Below are 11,696 nucleotides of genomic sequence, written 5' to 3'. Positions count from 1 at the left end.
AAGAGATTCGGTTCTGCCTCTGAAGGAGTTTATAGTTGAGTGATATCCACAGAGAGTTATACTACTTGTACAGCAGAAGGAATAAAAACTTACAAAGAGGAGTATTGGAATTAGGGAATTGAGGTAAAAATGAAATACATTTTAACTGGAGATTGAAGGTCTCTATGAGAAGGTGGAATTTGATTTGAACCTTGAAAGATGGGCTAACAGGGCTAGTGGATGACAAAGAAGTAAGGCAGAAAATTCAACAGTTTAAGGGGGTAGGAGACTGTCTGAAGAGGAAGGACAAGCATATGCATGACACTGAGTCAGGTTATTAGGAAAAGTGCTCAGATGGAGCCCTTTCAAGGCTCCTTGGGTTTTACAAGATCACCTGCTCCTTGACCTGAGAATCAGCTTCCAGCTAGAAAGGTAGTCCCAGCAGTTCATCTTCCAGAGAGCTCCTCCCACCAACGCTGTGATTAAAGGAGTGGAACCAGCCTGACCTTGGATTCTGTGTCTGCACATATGTGAGGCTATTACAAATCTGCCTGTGTCCTTGTGGCCTCTCCCCCATTCTCTTTGGGCAACAATATTTAAGTGGCACACAGGAAAATAATTCAAGTTGTCTGGCTGACATTGGTCAGAGATAATTGAGTAAATCACAATATCCTCGTGCTTTAGGGTTCTGTGTGTGATTCTACCAAGAAGGTCAGGCATGATCTCTCCTAACGTATGATCTCATGTGAAATACTGTGTTGTCTTGGAAAGACTGTTCTAAGGTAGGACATTGATAAAATAAAATACACAAATGTGAAGTTCAGATATAGTTGGATACATTAAAAAAATCATATCTTGTCTTTTAATCAAGTCAAGGGAGCTTAATATAAACAGGCAAATAACTCGAGTTGGCTATGATGAAGGCATTTTAAAATGTAATCATCATTCTGCCCATTTTTCGACATTAGCCTGTCTGCATGCCTGGCCCAGCTCTGCATATAACAAGAGACGCAGCGAGTGGACATGTTGGCCTGTCCCAGAAGCCATTCTTGTGACAAATGACAGGAAGGATAGAACACCCAGCAAACAAATCAGCTTCTCCATCGGTCCCAACACCATGTTAACCTGGGCATGATGGACAATTTTAAGGCACAAATAAATTTGGCCTTTATTCTTCATGGTTGTGAATCTGGCACCTTTTAGAATCAGTCAATACACGCCCCATAAAAGGGCCAAACAAGCCATAAGGAAAATCTGCGTTCCAAAGCACAAGACATAAAAGCTGGCTAAAGACACACATGCCATTGTCTAATCCACCAGATGCGAGCAGTTGTACTGAGAGAAAGATAGCATGAACGGCACTGGAATTGCCGGGCCAAGACTGCAGGTCCCACGAAAAACCAGACAGACAACAGGAAGAAAGGGGTCTTCCCCTGCTCTCAGCTAGCCATGGGGGGGGTGTTAAAAGAGTGACTCCCTCTTGAACTTGAAATAAAGATGCCGGGGGAGTAAAATGAGAATGAATACCAGGACCATGTTACATTTTCAGGAAAAATTTGAGGACCAGAGGAGGAAGGTGAGGGGGTGGGGGGGGGGGGGGTGCAGAGAGGGGGAGGCAGAATGATATCATACCAGCCAAGGGAATAGAGTATGTTTTCATTAACCTTTTTTTTTAGCGTGAGGCTGTGTGGAAAAGGAGAAAGTAGGCCTTTTACCAAATGAGCTGTGAATTGAAAGCTAAAATGACTCTAAAGCGGCTGAGCTATTAAGCGGCTTCAAAATTATTTTAAGTAAGAAAAAAAAAGAGAACAAGTAAGGAGAATTAAATAATGAAGACCTTGTCAACAATACCAGTGATAAAGAGAGACTATGGGAGTACTTAGAGAAATTGAAGATACGCAAATAGACCTGCAACCTAGAATGTGTAGTGGAATTAGCTAAAGAATTTGTAGCACCACAGAGGCAATTATTTGTAATAACTACCAAGTCTAAAGAGGGGCTTGGAAAAGTAGAGGGGCAGTGAAGAAGAGGAAGGCCTGCCGTGAGATGGGTGGGCACAGTGACGGCCAAACTGGTCTCAAACATAAGAACAATTGTCAGGATGCTGCAGGACCAGGCGGTGTTTCCTCCTGTTACACGCAGGGTTTCTGTGAGCAGGAACCAATTCGAGGGCGCCTAACACCAACACATGAAGAGGGACATGAAGACATGGCGTTCATATCTCGCATGGAAATGGTGCTTGATTAAATACAATAATTGATCTCACCTTCACACATTGGTGTGGGCCTGGTCTTGACCTCTTCTATCAATAGTATTGTGATAGACAGACTCAAGAGAACAGAGGCTTAAAACTCTGGTAAGAAATAGAAACAGAAACATAGCTTCCAATAAAAAGAAAGAAACTGAGGCACTGGTAATCAAAGGAATTGTTAAGTCCAGAGACCAAAAAATAAATAAAGATAAAAGGCCAAGTCAGTGACTAAGTTCTGGCCAATTTTCTCCAATTCATCACATCTTTCAAAACAGAAAGAACACAGCTGTTGACGTGTGCCTCTGGTGTTAATGGGGGTTCTGAAAATAGGGGTTGTACATTTTAGCCAGAGACACTAGCACCTGGGAGCCATTTCAGAAGTTGACCTTGACTTCATTTCCATTTACGACATGAGCACTGCTGTAGCTCCCCCCCTCCCCCAGCCATTTCCCTCCTCCAAGGTACTCTCAGCCAATGGCAGAGCTAGCCATCTGAACACCAAATCATTCTTCACCCCTATCCTACAGAGTTCAGGAAGACTCCCACTCTCTTTTGTGCTTACAAACTCCATCTGTGCCTGAACCCATTACACTGCCAGCACGCATAGTCAAGTTTATGCCCAAGAGAAGAGTGGAATATCTTGCTGGTTTCTCCACGTAGAACAGACAAGAGAGAAGGGGGCAGGGGGGGGGCATGCTGATGCATTTAGCTATGGTAACTGATTGCAAGTTAGAGCATTTGGATCAAGGGAGGTAAAGGTGGTGAATGGAAGTCCCTGTACACCCTAAAGTGCTGAATCACCCCCTCTTGAGCTAGGCAGTCGCAGATATAGGCCTATAGGATTGCCCAACTCTGGCCTTCTGTGGCTCCTCAGCTTCTGCCCCTCCAAACTGTAGTACTGTCAAGGTGTCACTGCTAACACCTGTCACTCAAGCCCCAGTCACCTGATCTGTTGTCAGGGTAAGTATTTTTATTCTGCCCGCTTTGTTGTGCTAATGGATCAATGACAGTCAGTAAAGAACAAACTGTGCCAGAGAAGAATGTCCTTGTCTAAGCTGACTCAGCTTGGGCAGGAAGACAGGGGGCATCTGGCATCTGGTGGAGCCCTTGAATGTCCCTTACAAAATATTAACTAAAAGCGTACTCCCATTGGACTGGTGATAAGAAGGTCACTCAGGTTGAACAACAACAAAAAACCCAAGAAACAAAAAAGAGAGGCACTGTGTCAACAAAAGGCAGCGATAAACAGCTTGCCATTTCTCTGAGCTAATGTGCCCTGATGTGTCCCACAGGGATCAGCTTCATCTCTCGCTACAGACTGGTGTGTTTTTATGACAGCCATCTCCATAGCAACCAGGTGTCCAGACACTAAATGGATCTTAAAGATATTGAATCTCAGCCTGGTGAGGGAAGCCCATGCTGAGTGGAACTCCCCGGAAGTCATTCAGCATTGAGAGCTGGTGTGGGGGCCCCGAGGGTCCAGCAGCGTTTGCAGACAGTCATGATGGGAGAGGACCTTGACACTCCTTTTGACACTTTTATTTATAATTTCCACTCATGTTCAGAATGAAAGGGTAAAGTCAAATACATCCAGCTCCCATGAGATGAAGGTGTTGTGCAAACCAGTGAGGTTGGAGAAATTAAGTCAAAGTCTGTGCAGGCTATAGCCATGAGAGCAAACCAATTCATCATGATATCTGGGGTCAGTGTTCCAAAACAAGATGGGAACAGAGAGTTACAAAGCACAAATTTGGGGGTGAGGTGGAACAAGAAAAACAATTAAGCTGGTTATAGCAGAAGCTGCACAGGGGTGCAGAGAAAGGGTCAAGCAACTTCGGCTAAACAAACCAGTTAGGAAGACGAGGGCTTCTCTCGAGGCTCTTTGGTGAGCCGTGAGGAGCTTCCCTACTAAACAATGTTGGGCAACAGCACCGATGCCAATGGATGAGGATGAGCCGATGGAACGTGGTCCCATTATGGTGTCTTATTACAGTTCCATTCTTTTCTCCCCATAGGTAAAACTTCTGACGGGGAGGCCCTGCCTTCAACAGCCCTCCTATACGATGGCCCTCGCTTCCTCCACTGGGACTAGAAAGGGTCTCTTCTGTTTGAAGGCCAAGCAGAGCCTGAAGCCGTGGGCCAGCAGGGACAGGCAGGAAGGCACTGTAGAGCCAGCAGGGGCAATGTGATGAAATGCAACAAAGACACATGCAGTTGGAACCCCAGGAAAATGTTTCCCAAGCAACAGCTAAATGGCCTTTCGGAGGTCGTCCTCAGAACCAGGACTGGACCGGGCTGCTGGATTCTCAGAGGGAGACGTGTGAGGGGTAAGCATTTGGAGGGAGAGAAGAGTGGCCCGGCCTCCAACTGAGATGACCTTGTTTCTCTGTACAGTCTTCCCATCACACCAGTATTTATGGAATTGAGTCTTCCATGTGTGGTCCCCTGGATTATCGCATGAGGACTTCTGAATCCCCCCAAAGGTAGGAGTGTCTGCTGATAAAACTGCCTTCCTCTAAAGAAGGCACGAGATTAAAACTGTAAACCAGCAGAGCTCTGCCAAAATAAATACATAAAAGGAAACCAACCAGTCTCCATGAATGAAGGAAGAAGCAGGAGAAAGATAGCTCCCCCCACCTCCCTCCCACCTTTTTAAACACGAGTAAGATCCTCAATATGTTTACAATTATTTATCAAATTCTTTGAAAAGGGTCTTGAGTTCCTAACCAACAGATCATGGATGTAGAAATCACACGCTTCCGCCTTCCCTTTCCATCTTCACCCCAGAGATAGCAGGTTTGGCCTTATGGGGGATGTGGGGGGTGGTCTTTGTTTAGTTAATCATGAACGATTCATAAAATTCTGATCTCCACATGATAAGGCCAGCAGCCCTCTGAATGTTATTAGAAAATCCTATTTCTAGTCTGTTATGAAACAGAGGTTTTGATGTGCTGCCAGGTTGATGTGGAACTCTGGAAACCTAACACTCGCTGCTCTGAGAGCCAAGGCCAGGGTGAGGGTTACAGAAAGCTTTCCTAGCAACTCAAGTTCGTCACAGAATTTGAGGCTGCTGTGGAAAAACAAAGTCAAACATGCGAATGTAAAACACAAGCCAGCCCCCACCTTGCTCAAAGACCAACCAGCAAATTTGGAGGAGTGATATTGTTAAGAATCTGTGTACCCCCAACTTATGTTGTAAATCCTAACCTCCATGCCTGTGGGTATAGTCCCAGTAGGCACTAGTTTATCTTTGTTATATTCATGGGACAGGATTAGTGTAAAGTGTGATTTGAGTTTAGCTCTTTGGAGATTTCAGAGATTCCACAAACAAGGGAGTTAGCAGAGATGGGAGAAGAGGCCTTCCAAGTCTTGGGAAGATTGTCCAGGAGCAGAAGCTCTGAGGAGACAATGCCCTTCCCCAGAACAGGCACCAACCCCAATCAACTTCACTGTCACTGACCCAATGCTGGTGAGGTTTCCCTGAGAACTGGCATCCTGAACTTGGATATTTATATGCTTAAACTGAAGAGGAAATTTATATTTGTTAAAGTCATCCACTCATGGTATTTTTGTTACAGTAGCCCTAAATAGGCAATACAGATGTTAAGCTGTGGTGGACCAGCAGCCTGAGGACCCAGTCTACCGCAGATCCAGGCTACGAAGTTTGGGCAGCAAAGAGGTGAATGGCGCCTTCAAACAGACCCCAAAGGAGGCCAAGCACCTTTTTTGGTGACTACTTGCTTATTGACATGTTCATAAACATGTGCCCTCTTCCCTTCTTTGGCTGCTCCCAGCTTTCCTGGGCACTGAAGATATAAAAGGGAGCAAGGTCACATCACTAAATCCATGGCTAGGGAAATGTATCTAGTGGTGCCACGGTGCGTGTAAATAAATGGAGAAGAGTACTGCTTCTAAACTCTTAGATTCAAAATTCTGCAGATTAGATGCAAGTCCTTTGCTAAATTGCCAATTTTGAACTGTTTTCTGAAAAGCTTGTGTCCAGTGTGTGTGTGTGTGTGTGTGTGTGTGTGTGTGCTTCCCCCCTACCCCTATCCCCACCCCCAATTTCCAGGGCTGGGATGGGGGAGATAAAGAATCCCTGGTGGCATAGTGGGTTATGAATTCGGCAGCTCACCACAAGTCCAAAGCCACCAGTCTCCTGCTCCAAGCAAGAAAGACAGAGCCTCAGAAACCCACACGAAGAGTTCCACCCTGTCGTATCGGGTCACTGTGAGTCCGAATCAACTTGATGGCAGTGAGTTTGGTTTATTTCTTTTGTTAGCAGGAGTGACCTGGAATGAGAGCATTGGACTACATTACATTTCCATTCAAGGTCCGTAATCTCTTGTGGTCTGCTTACACATGATAGCTCAGACTGGGCGACAAAGAGCTTTCTCCACTGTGTGGGGGAGTCTAGCTAGTTTGGGGTCAGGGTGAGGGTGAGGTAAAACATCCATAGGGCAGAGGGCAGAGATGGACTGCATATTGGCAGAGGGAGGAGAGCTGGAGGGGATGAGGTTTCCTAGTGGGCAACCCCCTGATAAACCTACCTGGGGCCTAAAGCCTCTTTCAGTGGTTCCATTGACTGGAGGCTCAGTTTCCAACCACTTGATGGACCACCAGTGAGGTGGAGGGAGGATCATTTGACTTGGGAAGGAAAAGAATGTTTTTTTTTAAACCCTAGAGCCCTCTGATGGATAACCTCTCTTTGTTGAAATTCAGTGAACCAAACTGATTCAGGGTGACCCCACGTGCCTTAGCATAGAACTGCTTCATAGGATTTCCAATGGCTGATTTTTTCTCCTTAGGGTGGGTGTGGGGGGTGGAGGAGGTGGGGGGGGGGGGCACAAAGGGGTGTGTGTGTCAATGGATGGACTAAAATCTCCAAACTTTCTAGTAGTACCTGGGCACTGAACCAATTGCACCATCCAGAACAGACAGCTCCAAATCAAGAGGCCCTGCTTCCCCCCACCTTGGCTCAAGAGGGTACAAGAGGGGAAAAGATATGACACTTTTCTGGTCTGCCGTAAGCAAACCAGTAAGAAATCCCAACTGGTTCCGAAGATGAATTTCTACTTCAGGCGGTCCTTGAGGAGTCCCCAGGATTTGCAATGCGATGGCTTTAAAACGATGCCAGGCGAAGTGGAAAGGAACAAACAAAACAAAGGCACAGAGAGCATTTTAAAAGAAGGTGACGGGCTACCCTGCCAGGATGGTGGCTCCAGCCCAGGTGCCTGTCCTACCAGTCTAATTATGATCGTTTACGAAAAAGAAGGGGGGTTCTTTGTGGAAGCCTCCCCAAAGGCTTTCTGCCATGCCCGAAGGTGGGGGCTGGCTCCTCGAAGCAGGCAAGCATCTGGTGGGGCAAAGTTGCCCATAACCAGCATGGTCATAACGAGCCAATTTCGATTGAAATGAGACCAATACTATTCATTTCTCCCTTGCTAGCTCCCAAGTGATTCAGGAATCTGAAAACTAGATCCTGCATCTGAGTCGGGTGGGGTTGTCGGGGCTGGGGGCGGGGGTTGGGAAACACTTGTGTAGTCGGCAAACCTCGATTTCTTTCATGAATACAGCTATTAGTTGCATAATGCTCAGCTGCTTGCTCGTTTAAAGCAGGCTTTTAGGTAGCAGCTTTCAGCTTCTCCTGATTCACCATTTCCCTTCTCAAATGGGAAAGAATGAGGCTGTGTACTGATTGCGTGTCTATCTCTCTGCTATCTTTATATCCTTTGTAGCTGTGGAGCTTCCCTAGACGTACGTGTGTGTGTGTGTGTGTGTGTGTGTGCATAAGCAACGTCCAATACCTGTGGGCTCTTTAAACCTGAACCAGAGCCAAGTCCATTTCTCAGTGGAGCTTCATAAGGAAGCACACGATGAGGGCAGTTAGAAACCACAGCTCTGTGAGTGCTGATTACAGCCTACTAAGGAAAATGAGATTTCTATCTCACAGGAATTCAGTTGTAAAAATAAAATACAGCGTCTGGCTTGATTCAGCTAAATGTACAAGCACGGTGGTGGTGGTGGTGGTGGTGGAGGGTGGGGGGGTGTTTTCAATTTCACAGAGAAGCTGAACATGAAGGATGACCTAAAACGCTGTTGCCTTTAAAGAAAGTCAGGGGCCAGGAGGGCGAGGGCGGCTGCAGGAAGGAAGGGGGTGGGGGGAGATGAAGGGAGAGCAGAGAGAAGGGAGGGAACCAGAGAGGTGGGGGGAGAAAGGGAGAGAGAGAAAATCACTCTGCTGGCAAATGAATGCAGCAGGGATGATGTCATTGGGACAGTTGGAGAAGAGAGGAGAAAAACAACTGGGAGCCGTGCTAATCCTGTTTGCTACCCTGAAGGGAATGGCCGGCAGCCAAGGCAGGGAGTTCTGGGAAACCATATAAGGGTGCCAAACAAGCTCCGCCGCCAACCTTCGGAGCTGACATCTTTGTTCTTTGTCACTTGGCCGCCGGCCAGAGGCCTCATTTCGGCGCTGCGGCATGATTACCCTGGACCCTTGCCAGCCTGCTCTGAGAGCTCCTTTTCTTCTCTCCCAGCACATTTTTTTTCCCTCTTTCCTTTGCCAAACATGCAGCCGTTGCCATGGTAGTGGAAAGTAAAGTTTAAAAAACAACACAACAAAGTCAAGGGAGCGGCCCGCCTTTATCCAGATGTGCCCCGGGACCAGATAGGGCAGGCAGGGGCTGCCTCTGGGCCAGGCTGTCCCCTCGAGCAGCTGCCCGCCCGAGGGGTGACTTGAGGATATGCACAGTGCACCCGGGAGGTCACCGAGAGCAGGGGCGGCAGGCCCGGGCAGCGTGGAATGCAAACGGAAAAGGCCACGGTCCTGGGAATGTGTCCATCGTTTGGAAGACGCTCCCAAACCCCACGGCCACCGAGTGCCAAAGGGCCAGAGGAGGCAGGCTGGCCTCCGTGGCCCCCGCCCTCGGTGACACCCCACCAGCAGGCACAACCCGTGACTTGGGAGGAAGGAGATGACACTTGGCCACGGACAGGCACTTGGCCGTGCCGAGCGGCCGAGGCAGGGCTCCAGGTGCAGGCCCGGCGGGGTTTGGGTTTCTCCGGGCAGCTGGAACCTGCTGGCAGCTGGAGCCCTGTAACAGAGAAGCACCCAACAGTTTCGCTTTGCGAGGGGCCCCCTGTGCAGAGGCTCGGCCCCAGGTTAGGGTTCAGTTGACTATTTTTAATAGGGCTCATTTTCACCTGCTTGGAAAGTGGAACATCTCCTGGGAGGTGCCACGTGGTGATCAACGGCAAGTCTCCAGGCAGGGCTGGCGGGCGGCAGAGGCAGCGGTGACTTAGAAGCAGGCGTTCAGGTGCCAGCTTCTCCCAGGGCAGAAGCTGACGCCCAGTCACCCTCAGGCTCGGTAAGAGTCGCAGAAAGGCCTCTGATTCTAGAGGTCTGGGCAGTGGGGGCTGACTCGGCCTTTTCCGGCTCCCTCGGTTGGAAGGCAGGAAGGCCGAAGCTGCCGTTGCTGTAATAAGGCGTGCGGCGGCTGCCCTGTAAAACAAATTGGCTAATTGTGACTTTCAGATTGACCACAACTGGACCTTTAAAAAGGCCCCCTTTCCCTCTCAAGAGTGAATGTCATCATGTCCTGTTTCCAGGGTTAGAAACGCGTGCCAACAGGAAAACAGCTCAAGGTCGTGGTGGGAAAAGTTGGCAAGTAGGAGCCGGATCCCAGAATTCCCTCTTTCTGCTCCACCCTGCTTCTACCACAGGTCTAGGAGGTTTTCCCAGCTAAGTGGCTCTATATTAAGGGAAATCAGCAGTCCCTCACTGGGGGCGGGTGGGCTGCTTTGGGGAGTGTCCCGGAAGTACAACACTGTGAACTGTCCCGAGTCCTTTGAGAAAGCAGTGGGATCACCACAGGCCCTCACTCTCCTACCCTGTTTCCCTGAAAATAAGACCGTTTCTTATATTAATTTTTGCTCCCAAAGATGCACTAGGTCTTATTTTCAGGGGATGTCTTATTTTTCCATGAAGAAGAATAGGTACACATTTATTGCACTTCCTGTCTGCTCCGGCTGTCCTGCGGTCAACAGTGAGCTGTGCTGCGGCGCCCACCGCTACCGGTCCAGAGTCCAGACTTATGTTAGCTTGGGGGGGTGGGGGCTTATTTTCTGAGAGGTCTTATTTTCCGGTGGAAGCCTTATAGTTCAGTGAGAGGCAAAACTGTAAGAAGGTCTTATTTTCGGGGGATGTCTTACAGGGTCTGTACAACAGGGGTCCTCAGTGCAGAGGAAGTGGTTGTAGGGAGCTGGAGTGAGGGAAAACAGTCATGAAACAGCTCCACCCACCACCCCACCCCACAGCCTTGCTCCCCAGTGCTGGCAGAGTTGGAAGACTTCCGCCGCATGTTGGGGAGACCGGTTACTATTGAGGCAACCCAAACTTGTGGGGATTCTGTGGGCCAGAGAAGAACCCCGCTCAATAGGATGCCCCAGTGATGGTTTTTTTCAGCAGTAAATCGCCAGACCTTTCTTCTGAGACACCTCTGGGTGAACATGAACTCCCAACCTTTTGGTGAGCAGTCAAGCACGATAACTAGTGATGAGGGGAGCAAATACAAATAGGTTCCTAACAGAGCTGACCCAGTCCCATGTCAGTCTCTCAGCAGTTAGGAACGGAAGTTTGGTTTTGAAAGTGGAGCAGTGACATTGGAGCAATGGCATTCCCTTTCTTCATCCAGTGGCTCCGAACCAGGGCCAATGGACCTCTCACCTCGGGGGCAGAAGCAGCCTCCCCGTCTGCCCTCTTCTGCTGAAGCAGCTACTGCAGGGAGGGACAGGGAGGACTGACTCACTCTGGAGTCAGGGCGCTGGGGGAGCAACATCCTGTCCTCTGAACAGAATCCAAGCAAACAGAACATTTGCTGGGGACTTCCTCAACACACCACGGAGTCGGATGGCTTTATTTTCCTTTTGGCACAGCAGGTCACAAGATGCCTGAGCCACGGAAGCCCCTGAAGTCTCTAACCATATGCTGCCTGGAAAACCAATTTCAGCCAGGGCCTTCTGAGCTTACCCTTCCTACCGCAGACAAAGGCGGAAATCTGACTCTGGGTCATTGTTTTCAGAGTTGTGCTCTCGCCCGGTCTGTAATCAGAGAGGGGGCAGTGGTGGGAGGGTCAGGTTGTTCAGCCTGGCAGCTTACCAACAAGCTTCTCTTTCCTCAGGACCCAGGAGTTCTATGTAGCCCGTATGAAAGCGCAGCAAAGCCACCACCCTCACTTATATGGAACAGTTGCAGGTTTCCTAGTAGGTCTGTCTGTCAGGCAAAAAGGAAGGTGCTGAGGGATATTTGTTCCCTTCCAGCAGTCCTGGTGGGGTAGTGGTTACTTGGGCTGCTAACCACAAAGGCAGCAGTTCAACACCACCAGCTGCTCTGTGGGGGAAAGATGGGCCGTGGGGGGAGTTTTCTACTCTCGTAAAGAACTCACCGGGGCAGTTCTACACTGTG

Source organism: Echinops telfairi, unplaced genomic scaffold (genome assembly GCF_000313985.2).
Source record: "Echinops telfairi isolate 266 unplaced genomic scaffold, ASM31398v2 ScPeMD7_7424;HRSCAF=8462, whole genome shotgun sequence".
NCBI classification, from domain to species: domain Eukaryota; kingdom Metazoa; phylum Chordata; class Mammalia; order Afrosoricida; family Tenrecidae; genus Echinops; species Echinops telfairi.
The sequence above is the reverse complement of the archived record's forward strand: the minus strand, read 5'-3'. Positions refer to the sequence as shown.